Raw genomic sequence first — 17,721 nt, 5'->3', positions numbered from 1 at the left:
GCAGTATCATTTGCTGTAAATACTGTAGGTCACGGAAGAGCAGCAGTTCCCATCCTTTCCAGCACCAGGGACCAGCTTTGGAGCGAGGGCTGGACCCAGAGGGATTGCTTTAAAGTGAAGCAGATCACGTCACTCCCTGGTTAACAACCTGTCAACGGTGTCTGATTGCAAAGAGGATAAAACCCAACCTTCTCACTATAACCTCAAAATCCTTGGACTGGGTCCTGTGTGCACCCGCTGCGCAGAGCCTAGCCCCCAACCTGGGAACATGCTTCCCCGTCTCTGAATGACTGGCACCTTTCACAGCTCAGAAACCACCCCATCAGGGAGGCCTCTCTTTCTTTCTTCAGTTGCTCAGTTGTGTCTGACTCTTTGCCACCCCACGGACTGCAGGACGCCAGGCTTCCCTGTCCTTCACTATCTACTGGACTTTGCTCAAACTCATGGCCATTGAGCCAGGGATGCGATCCAGCCATCTCATCTTCTCTCACCCCCTTCTCCTCTTGCGCTCAGTCTTTCCCAGCATCAGGGTCTTTTCCAGTGAGTCAGCTCTTCACATCAGGTGGCCAAAGTATTGGAGCTTCAACTTCAGCATCAATCCTTCCAATGAGTATTCAGGGTTGATTACCTTTAGGATTGACTGGTTTGAGTTCCTTGATGTCCAAGGGACTCTCAAGAGTCTTCTCTAGCACAACAGTTTGAAAGGATCAGTTCTTTGGTTCTCAGCCTTCTTTATGGTCTGACTCTCACATGGACTTGCTGACTCCCACTAATTCAAGTCATGGAATTTGATTTTCACTGAGGCCCTTCGCTGTTTCCCATTTGTTCATGGAAACATCTGTCTCCCTGCCCCAGGATGTAAGCTCCCTTTCACCTCTCTCTTATTGTCAGACGAGATCGGGCGCGTTCAGGGTGGTATGGCCGTAGACTCTCTTATTGTCGATGCGAAATATAATTTGTGTGTTGAGTATTGCTCAGTCCTTGGGATGTGGACACTTCTGGGGCTGGGACGTCAGACTCGTTGGTTAAGAACCCGCCTGCCAATGCAGGGCACACAGGGTCCATCCCTGGTCTGGGAAGACCCCACATGCTCGGGCAACTAAGCCCGAGTGCTGAAACTACTGAGCCCTGGACCCTGTGCTCAGAAACGAGAGAAGCCACCGCAATGAGAGGCACGTGCACCACAACTAGAGAAAGCCAGCGCACAGGGACAAGGACCCAGCACAGAAAAATAACGCTCCGTAACAAGGAAGACTTCTTCCCATTTAGTGGATGAGAAAGCCGAGGCCGAGAAAGCCGAAGTGCCCCTTGGTGCTCTCTGCTTGCTGGTGTTCGTAAACAGCCTGTGAGGCAAAGGCAGAGATTTTTTGCAGATGGGGACACTGAGACCCACGGAAGGTTCAGTAAGTCTCATCTCCCCTCCTGGTATCCAATACATGACCATCGGGCCTGCTTTTCTGCGGAATCACGAGTGCAGTGCGATGGGATGATACTATGCTTGCGGAGAAACATAATCTCTACCATCATTTGGCTCCTGCAGAAAATGGTAAGTACAACAAGTCATTGGCCTCTTATCGCAGCCACTAGGAACCATCTGCTTCTCATTCCTGCCTTTTCACAGAAGTCTCCAAGGAGTTCTCGCTTCCAACGCCAGCTCAAGTGTGGAGATGCCTTGCAGACTCAGCAACTTACCCCGATAACCATGTGGCATTCACATGCCACTTCTTTCCAAAGGATGTCCCCAAACAAACCTGGGACTCTTCGTTTCACAGAGTTGAAGAGATGTGGGAAAAAAGTTCTCCTGGATACAAACTCAGGGTAGACACAGATGTATGCCAGTGTTCCCAGGACCAGCTCAGCGGCTCCAGGAGCATGGTCTTAGGTGGGGGACGGGGAGGAGGTCGGGGATGTGCACTGTGTGGGTGGGGAACGGGGCACAGAGCTGTGTGAACTCACCCCCTGAGGGTCCCCAGTTGGAACTCAGGTGTTAGGATGCGGTGGCCTCCAGAGTTTCTTCTCCTTCTCTGTCCGTGAGCACCAGCCCGGACGTGGCCCAAGGTCAGCTTTCTTTCTTAATTTTTATTGGAGTCTAGTTGCTTTATTTCTCTTTGAGATGACCTTCCCTGGAGGCTCAGTGGTAAAGAATCAGCCTGCAAGGAGGGAGACATGGGTCTGATCCCTGGGTCGGGAAGATTGCCTGGAGAAGGGAATGGCAACCCACTCCAGTGTCCTTGCCTGGAGAATCCCATGGACAGAGGAGCCTGGCGGGCTGCAGTCCAGGTCTGGTATTTGCAGTCTGCAAAGAGTTGGACACGACTTAGCGACTAAACGACAACTACGAGGAGAGGGTAACTGCAGCATCCAGCACGCTGACATGCAGAGTAGGTGCTCAGTACAGAAGTGGGAACCAGTATGGGAAGCAATGTTTGCAAATGGAGGAACTAATGAAAATCTGTAGTCTGGTAGTGTAGTCATCTCCACCTCCCACGCATCCCGCTGTGGAGGGGGAAAGCCGATCCTTATTCCAAAACTACACCATCTCTACAGACTCTAAAGTTCCTGCTTCTTTGTCCTCTCGCCAGCAAATTCCTGCCATAAGAACCCACAAGGAACACAACAGATGCCCAGTTTCATGAAAACATCATCAATCTTGTCAGCTCTGTCTGGATTTCCCATCCCCAAACAGTGCGTATTAAGTCACTTCAGTCATGTCTGACTCTCTGCAACCCTGTGGACTGTAGCCCACCAGGCTCCTCTGTCCATGGGATTCTCCAAGCAAGAGTACTGGAGTGGATTGCCACTTCCTCCTCCAGGGGATCTTCCCGACCCAGGGATTGAACTCAAGTCTCTTACACCTCCTACATTGTTCTTTACCACTAGTGCCATTAGGGAAGCCCTCCCAAAACAGGGATGGATCCATTTAATGAGATTTTAAGTGATGGCATACATAGCCCTCCTCCAGTTCCATAAAAAACCATCAGACCAAAAAACAAAAACCAGCAGACATGTATCTTGACACATTAAAATCTTCTTAATTATTCTACGTGGTGCAGGAAGAAACGAAACCCCATGCTGGGTACAAAATTGAAAAAGCAGTGCCAAGGGCAGAATGAGGGGGTCTTGGGCAGAGATTTGGGGATATTTTAGAATCCAGACTCAAAACAAAGTTGGAATTCTTCAGTCAAAATTCCTGAAGAATCGGATCCACCATTTGGAAGAGGAAAAAAAAAGTACTATTCAAATTTAGAAAATAAAATCCATAGCGAGCTGAAAACTGTCATGGACTTCCCTGGTGGCACAGTGGATAGTAATCCACGTTCCAATGCAAGGGACTCAGGTTCGATCCCTGGCCCGGGAGGATCCCACATACCACGGAGCAGCTAAGCTCATGCACCACGACTATGGAGTCTTCTTCAGGAGCCACAGCTCCTGAAGCCTGCGAGCCTAGAGACTGTGCTCCACAGCAAGAGAAGCCACCTCAATGAGAAGCAGCTAGAGAGCAGCTCCTCCCCACCACAGCTAGAGAAATCCTGTGCAAAGCAGCAAAGACCCAGCACAACCAAAAATAAAATGAGAAATAAATAAAATTTTAAAAAAGAAAGAAAACCGTCACGTTTGCCCCTTGGAAGCTGTGTGGTCTTAGGCCAGTGGCTTGAGCGCTCTGGGCTGCTGTTTGCTCATCTGTGGGGTGATGAGCAGAGATGACGATGAATGGTGAGCACTGGCTCAAGGCCGTGGCGCAGGGCCCGCATCAGGCGCGTCCTGCAAATGCCCAGCAGGCAGGACATGCTCGCTGGCTGGGGACAGAAGGGTTCCAGACCTGATGTCGAGCCTGGCAGATGCTATCGCCAGTAGAACTCGGGCTGCCTGCGAGGAAAAACTGTCGCTTCCACTGCCAGCAAAACCAAGATACTCAGAGCCAGGAACTGTGGGATGAGGCTAGAGGACCCATGTGTCACTACAGAGGTAACAGATTCCCCTGCAAAGAAGCAACCCTAGGACTTCTCTGGTGGCCCAGGGGATAAGAATCTGCTTGCCAGTGCAAGGGACATGGGTTCAATCCCTGGGCCAGGAAGATCCCACGTGCCTTGGACTAACTAAGCCCATGCACCACAGCTGCTGAGCGTGCGCTCTAGAGTTTGTGCTCTGCAACAAGAGAAGCCACCGAAATGAAGAGTAGCCTCCACTCGCCACAACCAGAGAAAGCCTGTGAAGAGCAGCAAAGACCCAGCACAGCCAAAAATTAATTAATTAATTAATTAAAGAGTCCGTGATATTGGCTCAGTGGGATTATTCATATGGAAAGAAAAATTTATCATGATCTTACCTCAATCAATACCTAAAAATCAACCCCAGGCAGACAATAGAGATAAATATCAAAAACTAAATGTGAAAGCTTCTAGAAAATAGAAGGGCAACATGAATGACTTTAAATTTCTGAACTAGCACCCAAAACCACAAAAAAAGATGAGCATGAGTTACTCATGCTCAATAACTTAAAGTCACCATTGGAAAGTAAATTCATGCCTCAGAGTAGAAGAAGATCCATAACACATAACTGGCAGAGGGATCTTTATCCAGAAAGATTAAGAAAACTCTGACAAATCTATAAGAAAAAGAAAAATAGACAAATGCAAAGAAAAATGGACAAGCGATCTCAATAGGCACATCATAAAACAGGAATTCCAGGTAGTCAACCTACGTAATATAGAAAAGGTGATGAATTCAGTTAGTAATGAAATGTTTTAAAAAAAATTAACAACCCCTGGAATGGCTGAAATATAATAGCAAGTTGAAGTGCTGGAGCTGGAGAGGGTATGGAGGAAGGGAACCCCTCATATACACAGTTGGCAGAGTCTAAATGGGGCAACCATTTTGTTCTAGAATGTTCATGACAACACCATACTAGTCTTGCTATGGGCTGAATTATGTTTCACGTGTCCAGTTTCTGGCCCTTCTTTCCTCTGTGACCTTGGCCAAGAAACCTAAAATTCTCTGATTCTGTTTCCACATCCACCAAGAAGGTCATTCCCACCTGGATTATTGAAAGTTTTAAATGAGATACTCCAAATAGAACCCGGTGCCTGGCAGGTAGAAAGCATCTGATCACTCACTCTTATCTTCTAATCTGTGTGTGTGTGCGTGCTCAGTCGCCCAGTTGTGTCTGACTCTTTTGCGATCCCATGAACTATAGCTTGCCAGGCTCCTCTATCCATGGGATTTTCCAGGCAAGAATACTGCAGTGGGTTGCCATTTCCTTCTCCAAGGGATCATCCCAGACCAAGAATTGAACCTGAGTTTCCTACACTGGCAGGCAAATTCTTTACCACTGAGCCACCAGGGAAGCCCTAATAACCACCAATATGCTATTTCAAAAGGCAGTATTGTTGCCATTTTACAGATGAGGAAACTGAGACCCAGAAGTCACAACTTCCAGGGAGCTCAGGAGGCCAGCAACACAGCTGCTTTACAAACATAGGACTTTTTCCTTGACCCCAAAGGAACATCTAAGCAACAGACTCCAACCTAAGCCCATAGCAGGATGTCAAGGGGCTGCACAGGATTGAATCTGATCAATTATTGCAAATGATCCAAGTTGTTGGCTGCCTCTGGAAGTGCTTTGAACTTTGAACCCACTCACCGCTGGCTTTATTCATCACTTTGGACTTTCAAACCTTGCTTTCCCGTTTGCCGTCGCAGCTGGTCTTCGCAAACTCTGTTGTGATCATCAAAGGCTAAGACAAGATTATTCCCATTGATGGATGAGTAAACTGAGGCCAGGGAGAGCAGCGGCATCCATGTGGCTTAGTGTTAGCAGAGGTCCAGGTCTGTAAGCCTGGGTTTCTCTCTAGACTTGATGTTTTTACTATGAGTGCCTGAAGTCAAGCATCTATTCTGAGCCTGCATTTCCCACCTCTGAAACCTGATCAGTCTTTCCTCTTTAGGTTGTTATGAGCAATGAGATGAGCAGATACACATGAAACCCTCAGAATAGCCCTAGCACCCACTGAATGTTCGGCAAATATGAGCTGCTAGTGTTTATGGGTCATTGCAATAGGATGGACAGAGCCTACGTTGAAAGCCTGCCCAGGGTCCTCTGAATGTTTCCTGTTGTCCCTGAAGCTCATCATTACCCTGGCAGCCCCGCCCTGGATCCCTCTGGGACCCTGACCCTAGGTCGTAACGTCCATGCTTTTCTGTGGGTGGCTCTTTCTGAGTCCCGTTTGCAGCCCCTGGGAGGACTGTGCACCTAGAGCTGGGGCAGAATGCCAGGCATGCAAATCCACATGCAGGCAGTAATTTGCACAAATGCTCCCCGGTGTGCTCATTTCCAGCCTGTCCCCAGAACAGCGCTCGGCTTGCAAAGCCAGCAGAGAGCTATTTACAGCTCTGGGCACGGAGAAGGGAGGCAGGCTCTGATCTCGCTCAGGAATGGCCCTGCTGAGGTGGTGGTGGCTTGCTCTTTCGACTGCTTTAAGAGGCTGTTCAGCTAGTCTTGCCCTGAAGGAGCTTCGAGGTCCTGAAAACTTTTGCTGAAAGGCCAGGGATCCACCCCCAGGATTGTCTGATTCCCTCAGGGAACCCACACGCAAAATCAGGGGACCTGTGTCCCTGGGGTCCCACTAATAGCTGCTGAGCCATCAGGGAAGCCTGGCCAATAGCTGCTGGTAGACTCTAAACATCTAGAGAAAGGGATACAGGAGGCCTGTCAAAACCATGGACAGCTCTAGCTGCTCTAGGTCAGGGATTGACAAACTGGTTGGGAGGTGGGAGACATCCGGCCCCCCAGCCTGTTTGTGTAAATAAAGTTTTATTAGCACACAAACACATCCATTCATTTACATTTCACCGTACAGTTGAGTGGTTGCGACTATAACTCCATGGCCCACAAAGCCTCAAATATTTACTATCTATCCCTTTAAAAAAAAAAATCTGCTGAGCCCTACTCTACGTGAAGGCCCCACCATCTCATCTTCTAACAAACAAGCTCCTCCTAGAGTCAGACAACTCTCCATGAAGCTTCCCGAAGAGTATTTCTCAAGTGCTAATCAAATCAGGTCACCTCCTTACTTAAAACCCTTCCAGGTTCCCCAGGGGTCTCTGAGTCAAGTCTAAACTCAGCATCAAGGGTCACCAGGCTGTTTATGATCTGGCCTTCTCGCAGCTCCCCTCTTCTTAGCCATCCACCCTGGGGAGCCACTGCCAAACACCTCCCCCATCCTCTGAACATTGATTTTGTATTAAAAAAGGCATCTCAGTGGAAAACTATGCATTGTTTACATACCACACAAACTTTTAAGATATCTGATTCTAGCCTTGTTCATTACATTATCTTCAAGCTATTTTTTTTTTAACTCTTTCTAAGTTGTAGGAATCTGATGTGTGTGTGCGTGCTCAGTCCCTTAGTTGTGTCCAACTCTTTGTGACCCTATGGACTGTAGCCTGCCAGCCTCCTCTGTCCATGGGATTTTCCAGGCAAGAATTTTGGAATGGGTTGCCATTTCCTCCTCCAGGGGAATCTTCCCAACCCAGGGATTGAATCCATGTCTCTTGCATTAGCAGGCGGATTCTTTACCAGTGAGTCACCTGGGAAGCTCAGGAATCTCATAGAGGAGCCAGTTCTGTCTTGTCCAGTCATTTTCTTGCCTCCATTTGCAATGCATTTCACCATTCCTTTACTCCATAGACAACTGTGCTTTATTTGACTTTCCCTTTGAACCTCTTCCAATATCTGCTTGGTTCTTTCATTGAATGAGCTTTACAGAATCATTAAGTGTTCGTCTTTGTATCTGTAAGGGAGTCATGGTTTTATCACCCCCCTTTTATTTTTTCCTGAAGATTTTCTTTTAAGAGTTTTCCATGAAGTCTGTGAGCCCCTGTTTGTGTCCTATCTATTGAGAATATCTTTCCTGTCTTTTCTGCCTTTTCCTCCAGAAATTTCTTTCCCAGCATGCCCAGGTACAGAGACAGAGAACCTCTTCCTCCTCTGAGCTCCTCCCTCTATCTACTCCCACCTGCCTGGTACTCTTCTCTCTGACTGGCTGTTTATGGGCCTGTTCCCTGACAGCTGGGCTTCCCAGGTGGCACTTGTGGGAAAGAACCTGCCTGCCAATGCAGGAGACAATAAGAGATTCTGGTTCGATCCCTGGGTGGGGAAGATCCCCTGGAGGAGGGCACAGCAACCCACTCCAGTATTCTTGCCTGGAGAATCCCATGGACAGAGGGGCCTGGTGGCCTATGGTCCATGGGGTCGCAAAGAGTCAGACACAACTGAACTGATTTAGCACACACAGCACATCCTGACAGCTAGCCTAGAAGATCCTCTGGTGTGGAAGCGGGGTATTTGTCTCTTCTTACCATGCGCGCACGCGCACACACACACACACACACACACACCCTACCATTAGTGTATAAGACAAGTGGGAGTTGTACAACAAATGGGCACATTCACTTAGGAATGAATGAATGCAGATTGCTAGATTGCCTACCTAGACAGAAGCCACTAAGAGGGAGACCTTGTTTTCCATGTTAATACCATACATGGGATACCAATGTCTGACATCTACAAAGTACTCAACAAACACTGGCTGAATAAATGAAAAAAAAATACCATTTCAGGACTTCCCTGGTGGTCCAATGGTTAAGAATCCGTCTGCCAATGCAGGGGACACGGGTTCGATCCCTGGTCCAGGAAGACTCCATATGCCACGGGGCAACTAAGCCCGTGAGCCACAACTCCTGAGCCTGTAAGCCTAGTCTCAGAGCCACGGGTCCTGAGCCCACATGCGCCCTGGAGCCTGTGCCCCACAACAAGAGAAGCCACCGCAATGAGATGCCCGCGAACCGCAACTAGAGCGAGCCCACACAGCAACGAAGACCCCGCACAGCCAAAACCAAATTCATTAACAAAAAAATACCATTTCAGTTCCTGTTCTTGGCCAGCTTTTAAATCATCTCCCAGCTCTCCATGTGTGAAAAGCACCCCAGTAGCCTCCAAACGCTACCCTCCGGCCCTGTATTTTCATGTGTCACCACCGTGGGGGTTTCAACTGCTCCCCTCTAGGGAACGGATGGCCATCTGTCCGTTCTGCCTTATGGTCATCGCGTGACCTTGAGCAAGATGCCGCCCCTCTGGTTTTCCAGTGGGTGAAGCAAGGTCAGTTCAGGCATTCCAAGAGATAAAATACATCAGGCAGAGATACGGTGGCCAGGAACACCCTAATGAAGTTCCGGCTCAGGCACCATTTCCAGTGTAACAGGTGCTGTCAAGGTAACACATCAGCGAAGCTACAGGGGTTAGCTCTGAGTTTTAGGTTACAGAGATGGCCAAGGACAAGCTTCCCAAACTAACTTGAAGGTGCACACGAACCCCCTCATCCCACCAGGATAGTGTTAAACTGCAGACTGCATTTTGTAGGAGGCTGGGTGGGGCCCAAGCGCCCGCATTTCCCCCCAGCTCCCCAGCGATGTCATGCCACTGGGCGCTGGACCACACTTGGAGTAGCAAGATGCCAGGACACAGTGGGTCCCAGCTTGGAAGGAAGTCTCTGTGCCGTGGTTGAAAGACAGATAACCAGTACGTGGCTGATGTGTTATGTGCTCAGTCGCTTCAGGCACATTGACTCTTTGTGACTCCACGGACTGTACCCTGCCAGGCTCCTTTATCCATGGCATTTCCCAGGCACGATTACTGGCATGGGTTGCCATTCTCTCCTGCAGGGAATCTTCCTGACCCAGGGTTCGAACCCGCGTCTCCTTTATCTCCTGCATTGCAGACAGATTCTTTACTGCTGAGCCACTGGGGAAGCCCTGGTTGCTGATCGTTCACAGTAATAAATGTTAGTGCCAAGTGGGCGAGGCTGACAGTTAAGACTATGAGGCTCCGAGGATGGACAGGCTGGCAAGCGGGGGAGTCGGGTGCAGGGTTCCCAAGGGACATGGAAACCAGGTTGGGAGCGTTCTGCCAGGCCGGTGACTCAACAGAGCGATAATTCTGGTGGTGGGACCTATCGACCTCTGTTTTAACACATCCTCCAGGGGATTCTGATGTGCAAGTGTGAGAACCATGGTGCTAGGCAGAAAGGGGTAGAATATTCCAGTTGGAAGAACAGTGTTCTGTTTCACATAATCGAATTTCAGGCACATGTCCAGACCCTGTAAATTGCATTCATTATTGCATCTATCTATCCCTCCACATCCAACATATAAGTTGTGAATGCCCACCAGGCATCTTGTTAGGCACAAGAAGTTGTAGACAGACATGCCTGTCTAGGCTTCTAAACCAGTGACTTTCTGCCAGGGGATATCTAGTGATGTCTGGGGAGATTACTGCTGGTCACAACTTGGAGGTAAGTGTGTACTGGCATTGAGGGGGACAAAACCCAGAAATTCTGCTGAACATCCCATAGTACACAGGACACCCCACCTGCCTCCATGCCCACCTCACCCCAGCCATGGCAATAGTGTAGTAAAAACACTTTGTTCTGGGAATTCCCTGGTGGTCGAGTGGTTAGGACTTGGTGTTTTCAATGCTGGAGCCTGGGTTCAATTCCTGGTTGGGGAACTAAGATTCTGCAAGTTGCAAAGTGTGGCAAAAAAAAAAGGAAAAAGAAAAAGAAACTTTGCTCTAAACTAGGAACCCCTTGAGGGCAGGAACTGTACCATAGTCATTTTGACATCCCAAAGTCACGAGACAGGGCCTGACCCCCAGGGGCTAAGCAAATGTTTAAATGCATGAGGAAATGGCAAGACAAAGATATACTTAGGTATATAAAGAATTCTTACAACAACAAAAAGACAAACATCCCAATTCAAAAATGGGCAAAGGACTTGAATGGACCTTTCCCCAAAGAAGATACATAACAGGCCAATTGGCACATGAAAAGATGTTCAACATCACTAATCATTAGGGAAATGAAAATCAAAACCACAGTGAGAAAAAGTAAGAAGAAAAGATTAAAAAATCCCCCACAATCAGGTACTGCTTCATATCCACTAGAATAAGGTAATACATTGTAATACTAGTAATCGGAAAATAACAAGTGTTGACAAAAATGTGGAAAAAATTGGAACCCTTACATATTGCTGGTGGGATTGTAAAATGGTGGAGTCTGGCATGGCGGTTCCTCAAAAGGTTAAGCAAAGAGCTACCATGTGACCCAGCAGTTCCACTCCCCAAAGAACGGAAAGCAGATCTTTAAGCTGCAATTTGTACACACATGTCCACAGCTGCATCATTCATAGCCATCAAAAGTCAGAAGCCCAAATGTCCCTCAACTGACAGACGGATAAACCAATTGGCTTATAATCCACACAACAGAATATTATTTAGCCACGAAAAGGAGCAAAGTACTGATACATGCTACCGCAGAGAAGCCAAACCAATACGCCACATGTTGGATGATGCCATTTATATGAAACACTCAGGCCAGGCAAATCTATTGAATCAGAAAGCAGATGAATGGTTGCTTGGCAGGGGCTGGGGGAAGGGAGGGTGACTGCTTTGTGGGGACAAGGTATCCTTTTGGTATAATGAAAGAGTTCTGGAACTAGAGAGAGGTGACGGTTGCATGACATTGTGAAAGTACTTAATGTCACTGAACTGTACCTTTTAAAATTATTAAGGGATTTACCCGGCAGTCCAGTGGTTAAGATTCTCCACTCCTAATGCAGGGGATATGCGTTTGATTCCTGGTTGGGGAACTAAGATCCCACATGCATTTTTTCAATCACCTGGGGCTTCCCAGGTGGCGTGGTGATAAAGAATTCACCTGCCAATGGGGGAGATGCAAGAGACGCTGGCTTAAACCCTGGGTCGGGAAGGCCCCCTGGAGAAGGAAATGGCATCCCACTCCAGTATTCTTGCCTGGAGAATCCCACGGACAGACAGCCTGGAGGGGCTACAGTCCATGGGGCTGGCAAAGAGCCGGACACGGCGGAGCATGCAAACACTCTCTTGTACACACTGCGCAGTAAATGCTCATCCAGTCTCTACTGTGTGCCAGGAACGGTGCTCTGCATCCAGGAAGGAAGTGAAAGAGACTCAAATATATGTCTACACCCCAGGGATACAGACAGGGAGGAAACCCAGCCAGCAGTCACAGACCCAAGGAAGCCTCAGATGTTTAAGGGCTCAGTTCTTAGGATAAAGGGATCCTCGCTGTGGGGAGGCTGGAGGCGGGAAGGGTCAGGGAGACAGCCTTTGAAGGAGTGCAATTTGCCCTTGGGAAGTCGACCCCAAGACAGAGAATGTGTGATTAGAGGCTGCATCAGGCGATGCCATTCCTGGAATGGGTAAGACAGTTTAAAATGCCTGGTGCCTCTAGGAAAGCGAGGCTAGTCAGACATGGTGGAGACAAAGGAGGACACACAACCCAGAACCTCCTCCCAGACCTTCTGCGGGGATGCAGTGGGGAGCGGGTGGTGATTCAGCCAGCCGGGTGTTCTGGAAGCCCTCAGGCTCCCCAGATGTCACCCACAATGCTTTTGTCCCCGGCTTCCTGGCAAGAAGGGCAGGCAAGGAGACAGAGATGGGGAGAGCAGGGCTCACACTACTGAAGAGGGACCGCCAGGTGTCTGAACAAGGGTTTCAGCCCATCCTCACAGTAACCCAGAGCTGCGTTCTACCATTGCACCTCCGTCTACCTTTCCCCCACCCTCTTTCTCCTTTTCTTTCTCTTTCTGCCTTTTCTTTCTTTATTCCTTCCTTCTTTCCTTTCTTTCAACTACCATTGCCTTTCTAAAGATGGGAAAATGTGACACTAACAAACAAAATGGCCATGGCCTAGGCCGTCATGCTGTGAGGGAAAAAGTGAAGTGAAAGTGTTAGTCACTCACTCTTTATGACCCCATAGACTGTAGCCCCGCCAGGTTCCTCTGTCCATGGGATTCTCCAGGCAAGAATACTAGAGTGAGTTGCCATGCCTTCCTCCATGGGAGCTTCCACACCCAGGGATTGAACCCAGGTCTCTCGCATTGCAGGCGGATTCTTTACCATCTGAACCACCAGGGAAGCCCGCCTCATGCTGGTGGAAGCCCAGTTCAGCTCTGGTCAGTGTGACCTCAGGCCCCACCAAGATGCCGGTGACAAGAATCCCCCGTGGGCAGGGCGGAGGCTCAGCCTGTGGACAGGAGGCCTCGGATTTCCGTCGCCTGGCCCCAGAACTCTAAGGAAGCTCAAAGGCCTGAGTTTTGGTCACTGGCAGCTTCTGGCATGACCACTTCCCAGGAAAGAGGGACTGGGTGTGCAGGAATGGCCAGTCCTCAGACCCTGCCTGCCTCTCTTTCCTGGGGGCCAGGCAGCGGAAAGAGCCCCAGCCTGCTGTGCAGAACTCGGGATACAGTCATCCCTTGCCATCTTCGTGGCTGAAAGACTCTGAGCAAGTCTCAACCTCTGGGGGCTGTGCCCGGCTCATCTTTAATGCACGATAAGCTGGCTAAAGGATCCTGTTTCCTCTTCCTCCCCCATGGATAGATACACACACACACACACACACACACACACACACACACACACACAGAGGCCCCTTTCACATTTCTCACTTCCCTATGTGTACGTACATATACTTACTAAAATACCTATATATCGATCCTGTGACTTTATCATTTTCACTAAATGATGTCTTAGAGATCTCTCCAGGTCAGGAACATAGTTCGACCCCATTCTCCTAAAAAGACGGTTTCCTTTCCCCACATAATGGAACCCCTTCCCATCTTGCATTGCCAAGCCCTTGGGTGAACATTCCTGCCTTGGCCTAGCATTTCTACAGGAGATTCTTTCTTGGCCTAGCATTTCTATAGGAGACTCTTTCTTAGTCGTGGGATGGCTGGGCCCCAGAGCATGCAGTTAAAATTCTGAGACTGCTAAAGCAACTGAGAAGGCTCCAGAACTAGGTTATTTCTAAAACTGTCTTTGACTTCCAGCAGGGACAGTTGCTTTGACTTCTAGCAGGGATGGGATAATGCTGTTAGCAGAGTCCTTTAACCCCCTTGGGCCTCAGTTTGCTCACCTGTAAAATGGGAAACCTGCAGTAACACACATGCAGGTGCTCTGGATTTTCCTGTTGAAATGTGAGGCGTTAATATTGCCCTCAAAATCAGGAGGCTCAGCAGTTGACACACAACCTCTACGATGCACAAAGTGGAACGAGGAGCCTGGGTAAGAAGGATGCTCTCCTAAGGTCAATCATCCGCTATGAGTGGAGTATCTATGTTAGATGAGCAGCTCTCAATGTGAGGAGGGGGATTTTGCCCCCCAGAGGACATGCTTGGAGACGATTTTAGTTGTCACTAGAAGTGGTTGTGACTGACTTTATGGGTAGAGGGTAAGGACGCCTCTCCACACCCTACAATGCACTGACAGCCCTCCTCCCCACCCCTTGCAACACAGAATGATCAGGCCCCAAATGGTAACACGGTTGATTAAAAAAAAGAAAACCCTGCTCTAGACCTATCTCTTATCTGATGCCTAGCCCCTCCTCCCACCAACAAGCCCATTTCAGAGATGACGAAACTGAGGCTCAGAGAGGCGGATGACCTGCCCAAGGTTGCCCAGCCAGCGGTAACGGAAGTAGATCCCCGGCTCCATCTGACTTTAGGGTCTGGGGTGCATTCCACATCCTGTACCATCTCTCTGGGAAGACACCATCCTAGTCTCCAAGCAAGAGCAGACTGTTCGCTGCCTGACAGATGATCTACATTGTGAGTCATAAGTCTTACCTAAAAGCATAAGCTCCCTACCCAGGTTTAGAGGTTTTATGACTTGTCATAATCAGTGCTTCCCCTCACTTGCCATATGCTATGTACTTTACCAAGACGAACTCATTTTACCCTAATAAGGATACTAAGGAAATTAGTTGCAGAGAGGTTAATAATTTCACCAACACACATACGAAGTAGCAAATCTGGGCTCTGACCCTGAATAGAGGGGCAGAGATGGATCCCTCAACCCCCATTGCACTACGCTTCTCCCTCATACTGTGAACTTTCTCCTTGGCACCTTGAACTTGGATCCTTGCTCCATCTCGGAGCACTGCCAAGCCCTCAGCTGGAGGCAGGGGGGAGTCCCCACCTCAAGACCCTCCCATCTGTAGGGACTGGGGTGCTGCTGCTCCGTGGGGGTTCAATGCCTCAGGAAAAGAAGTAGGCTCTGAGCTAGGATGGGAGATGGCAGCAGAGAACTTGGGGTCACAGGGAAAAGGCAGGGATGGAGAGAGGGAGGGGCCCCTGGGGGGAGGGGCTGTGACTTCCCTTGCGGGGGTGGGGGGGTGCTGTCCAAAGAGCCTGGAGCAAGCCTCGCCTGCAACAGATACTCCGGCAGCAGCATCGGCTCCAGACTAATACACCTGATCTCACTTGCCATCCTGAGTCCATCTGGATTCTGGCAAACCTAGATTTGGCAGCTGGCTCAATAAAAGGATGCCATGGGCTGAGTGGGGAAGTGCAGGGGCCCGGGAATAGATTCTGTGCAGTGGCCTGCTGGGGGACAGCACCGAGTTTCAGCTGTGTCCCCTCCTAGCTGCGTGACATTGGCAGAGCCTCTGCACCACCTTTGACGAGTTGGGGAGCCTGGTGCCCAACTACCTTGGTTCTAAATGTGAGGATGGGAGGTAGTATTCTGGACCCTGCCGGCCCACGAGTCCCAGAGAGGCTGTGACCAGCTTCACCACCCACTGGCTGGGTGACCTTGAGCAAGTCTCTTCCCATTTTGGTGCCCCTGCTTGCTCAATTGTCAAATGAAGGAGCAAGATCTTTGGTCTCGAGTCCCTGGGAAGTCTAAGGTCTCCAGATCGCACCATTTCTCTCTTTTTGGGGCTGACCTTTTTGGGCATCTGGGACACACACTTCTCCTTTCTCCACCTCTCAGCTGCAGCTCCAAAGCAAAGCTCCTTGCTTTTTCTCCTCTGCCGCCACCCCCTACTCTGACCAGCCAGATCAAAGCAGCTCCCTTGTCCCCGTCAAGTCACCACCAACCTGTCCCTTAGTCCAGCTTCATCAAAGCCAGTCTGATGGATGGTTCCTGCAGCATCTCTCTTGGCTAAAGGCCTAGGGAATTCCACCGGGCAATGCTCACAGGAGCTAGGAAGGGGGAGCCCCAGAAGGCAAATGGAGGCCCTTCTCTCTGCATGGACACCCTCTTCTCCAGGAGAGGGGTTGGTCTGTCTCAGGGGAGGATATTTGGAACACAGTCCTTTGTGTGTGTGTGTGTGTGTTGGGCGGGGGGGGCGGGGGGGGGGGGTCTTCACTGGTCCTGCTGCCTCAGAGGCCATCCCTGGTGGCAGTTTGGAGGCTCCGGGAATGATCTCTAGGCTGAGGAGCCCAGCTCTAAGGGTTTCAGTCTGCTCTTGTCTCTGGCCATGGTGGGAGAGGAAAGGAGAGATGGGATTAGGTGGAGTAGAGAGGTGGGAGGGATGGGACAGGGTAGGGGGCTGGTTAATGGGATGGGATTGTGCGGAAGGGTTACAGAGGGGTGGGGTGAGCTGTGTGGCTTGGTCCAGACGGGTGACCGGACCATTGCCCTGTTTCTGAATGTGAAAACCCCTCCTCTTACATCTTGAGAAAGAGGAGTAATCTCCCAAATGCCTTAAGTGTGAAGGTGTTCGAGGCAATCAACCTTCTCTCTCTGATGGATGAAGAGGGGTTGGGGTGGGGGGAGATAGGGAATTGAGTCTAGTTTCTGAGTTGGGGGGTGTGTGTACAGGGAGGTCTGTATTGGACTTGAGGGTTACATGCAGAGTCTCTGGCCAGCGATATCTTTCTCTTAGGGAGGGGCTTATTTTCCCTCCTGGAGGAAGCACCCCTTTATCTCCGAGCTGAGAAGGGAGGGTGGGGAGAAGAATCCAAACTTAGTTTTTTAGGGACGGGGGAGAGGCATGCGTCTCCAAAGAAATGACGGGCCCTAGAAACCCGGGGAGGCTGGAACCCACTTTGGGGGCGGAGGGAAGCACGTTCCATTCCAAGGGGGAATGTGGGGAAAGCAATCTTATTTTTAGAGCCGGGGGGGCCAGGAAGGAAGGGCTCATTTCCGAAGGGAAAAGGAAACTATTTTGTTCTATGGACGGTGGACGGCTCTCTCTTTTCGGGGGAGAGGGACCCGCGTCTCAGAAAGATGAGGGCTCGGTCTCTTAAGAGAAGATGCCCCGTTTTTGCTCCCTGGGGGGCAGGGCCGAAGGATTCCATCTCAGCTCGCGCGCAAGGGCTCGCCTCACGCGACCCGGCGCCTGGTTCTTACCTCCAGGCCTCTGCTCCAACGTGCGGACTCCGATCCGCCGGGCTCTGACTTGAGCGATCCGCGCCCTGCGCTCTGGCGGCGCCAGGTCTCTGCCCCGCTTCCCCCAGCGACTCGCCGGGCTCCTGGGCTCCGCCGAGCCGCGCTGGCCAATCAGCGCTGCGGCTCCCGGCCCTCGCGCGCGCCGCCGCCAATGAGGGCGCCCGCCACGGGCCACCGCCCCCGGGAGGGCGGGGGAAGGCGGGCCGGGGGCAGAGTCCGGCCTCCCGGGGGCGGAGGAGCCGGGGGCCGAGAGGAGGGACCGCGAAGGCCGGGATGGAGGAGCCGGGTTGTGACCGCGGCGGCGAGAAGCCTCAGCCGAGCTGGGGTGTGGGGAGTCCGTCTCTGAAATGGGGGGTAGGAGGGGAGGCTCTATAGGCTGGTTTAACCTAGACCTTAATTGCCCCCTGCCCCTTTTCTGGATACTGGGGTCTGCGGACGTGTGTAGCTGCTCC

The 17,721-nt window shown here is 50.4% G+C and overlaps 1 protein-coding gene across 1 annotated transcript in view; it reads right to left on the bottom strand.

Moving 5' to 3' along the window:
* Positions 1-17,338, bottom strand: part of ABAT (4-aminobutyrate aminotransferase) — an 87,126-nt gene extending 69,788 nt beyond the window's left edge. The window contains exon 1 of the mRNA XM_061152794.1: positions 17,231-17,338. The gene's annotated coding sequence lies outside the window, so the exon portion shown is untranslated. The remainder of the gene's footprint in view (positions 1-17,230) is intronic.
* Positions 17,339-17,721: the final 383 nt, after the last annotated feature.

This window comes from Dama dama, chromosome 10 (assembly GCF_033118175.1).
Source record: "Dama dama isolate Ldn47 chromosome 10, ASM3311817v1, whole genome shotgun sequence".
NCBI classification, from domain to species: Eukaryota; Metazoa; Chordata; class Mammalia; order Artiodactyla; family Cervidae; genus Dama; species Dama dama.
This window is presented reverse-complemented; position numbering and strand designations above follow the sequence as displayed.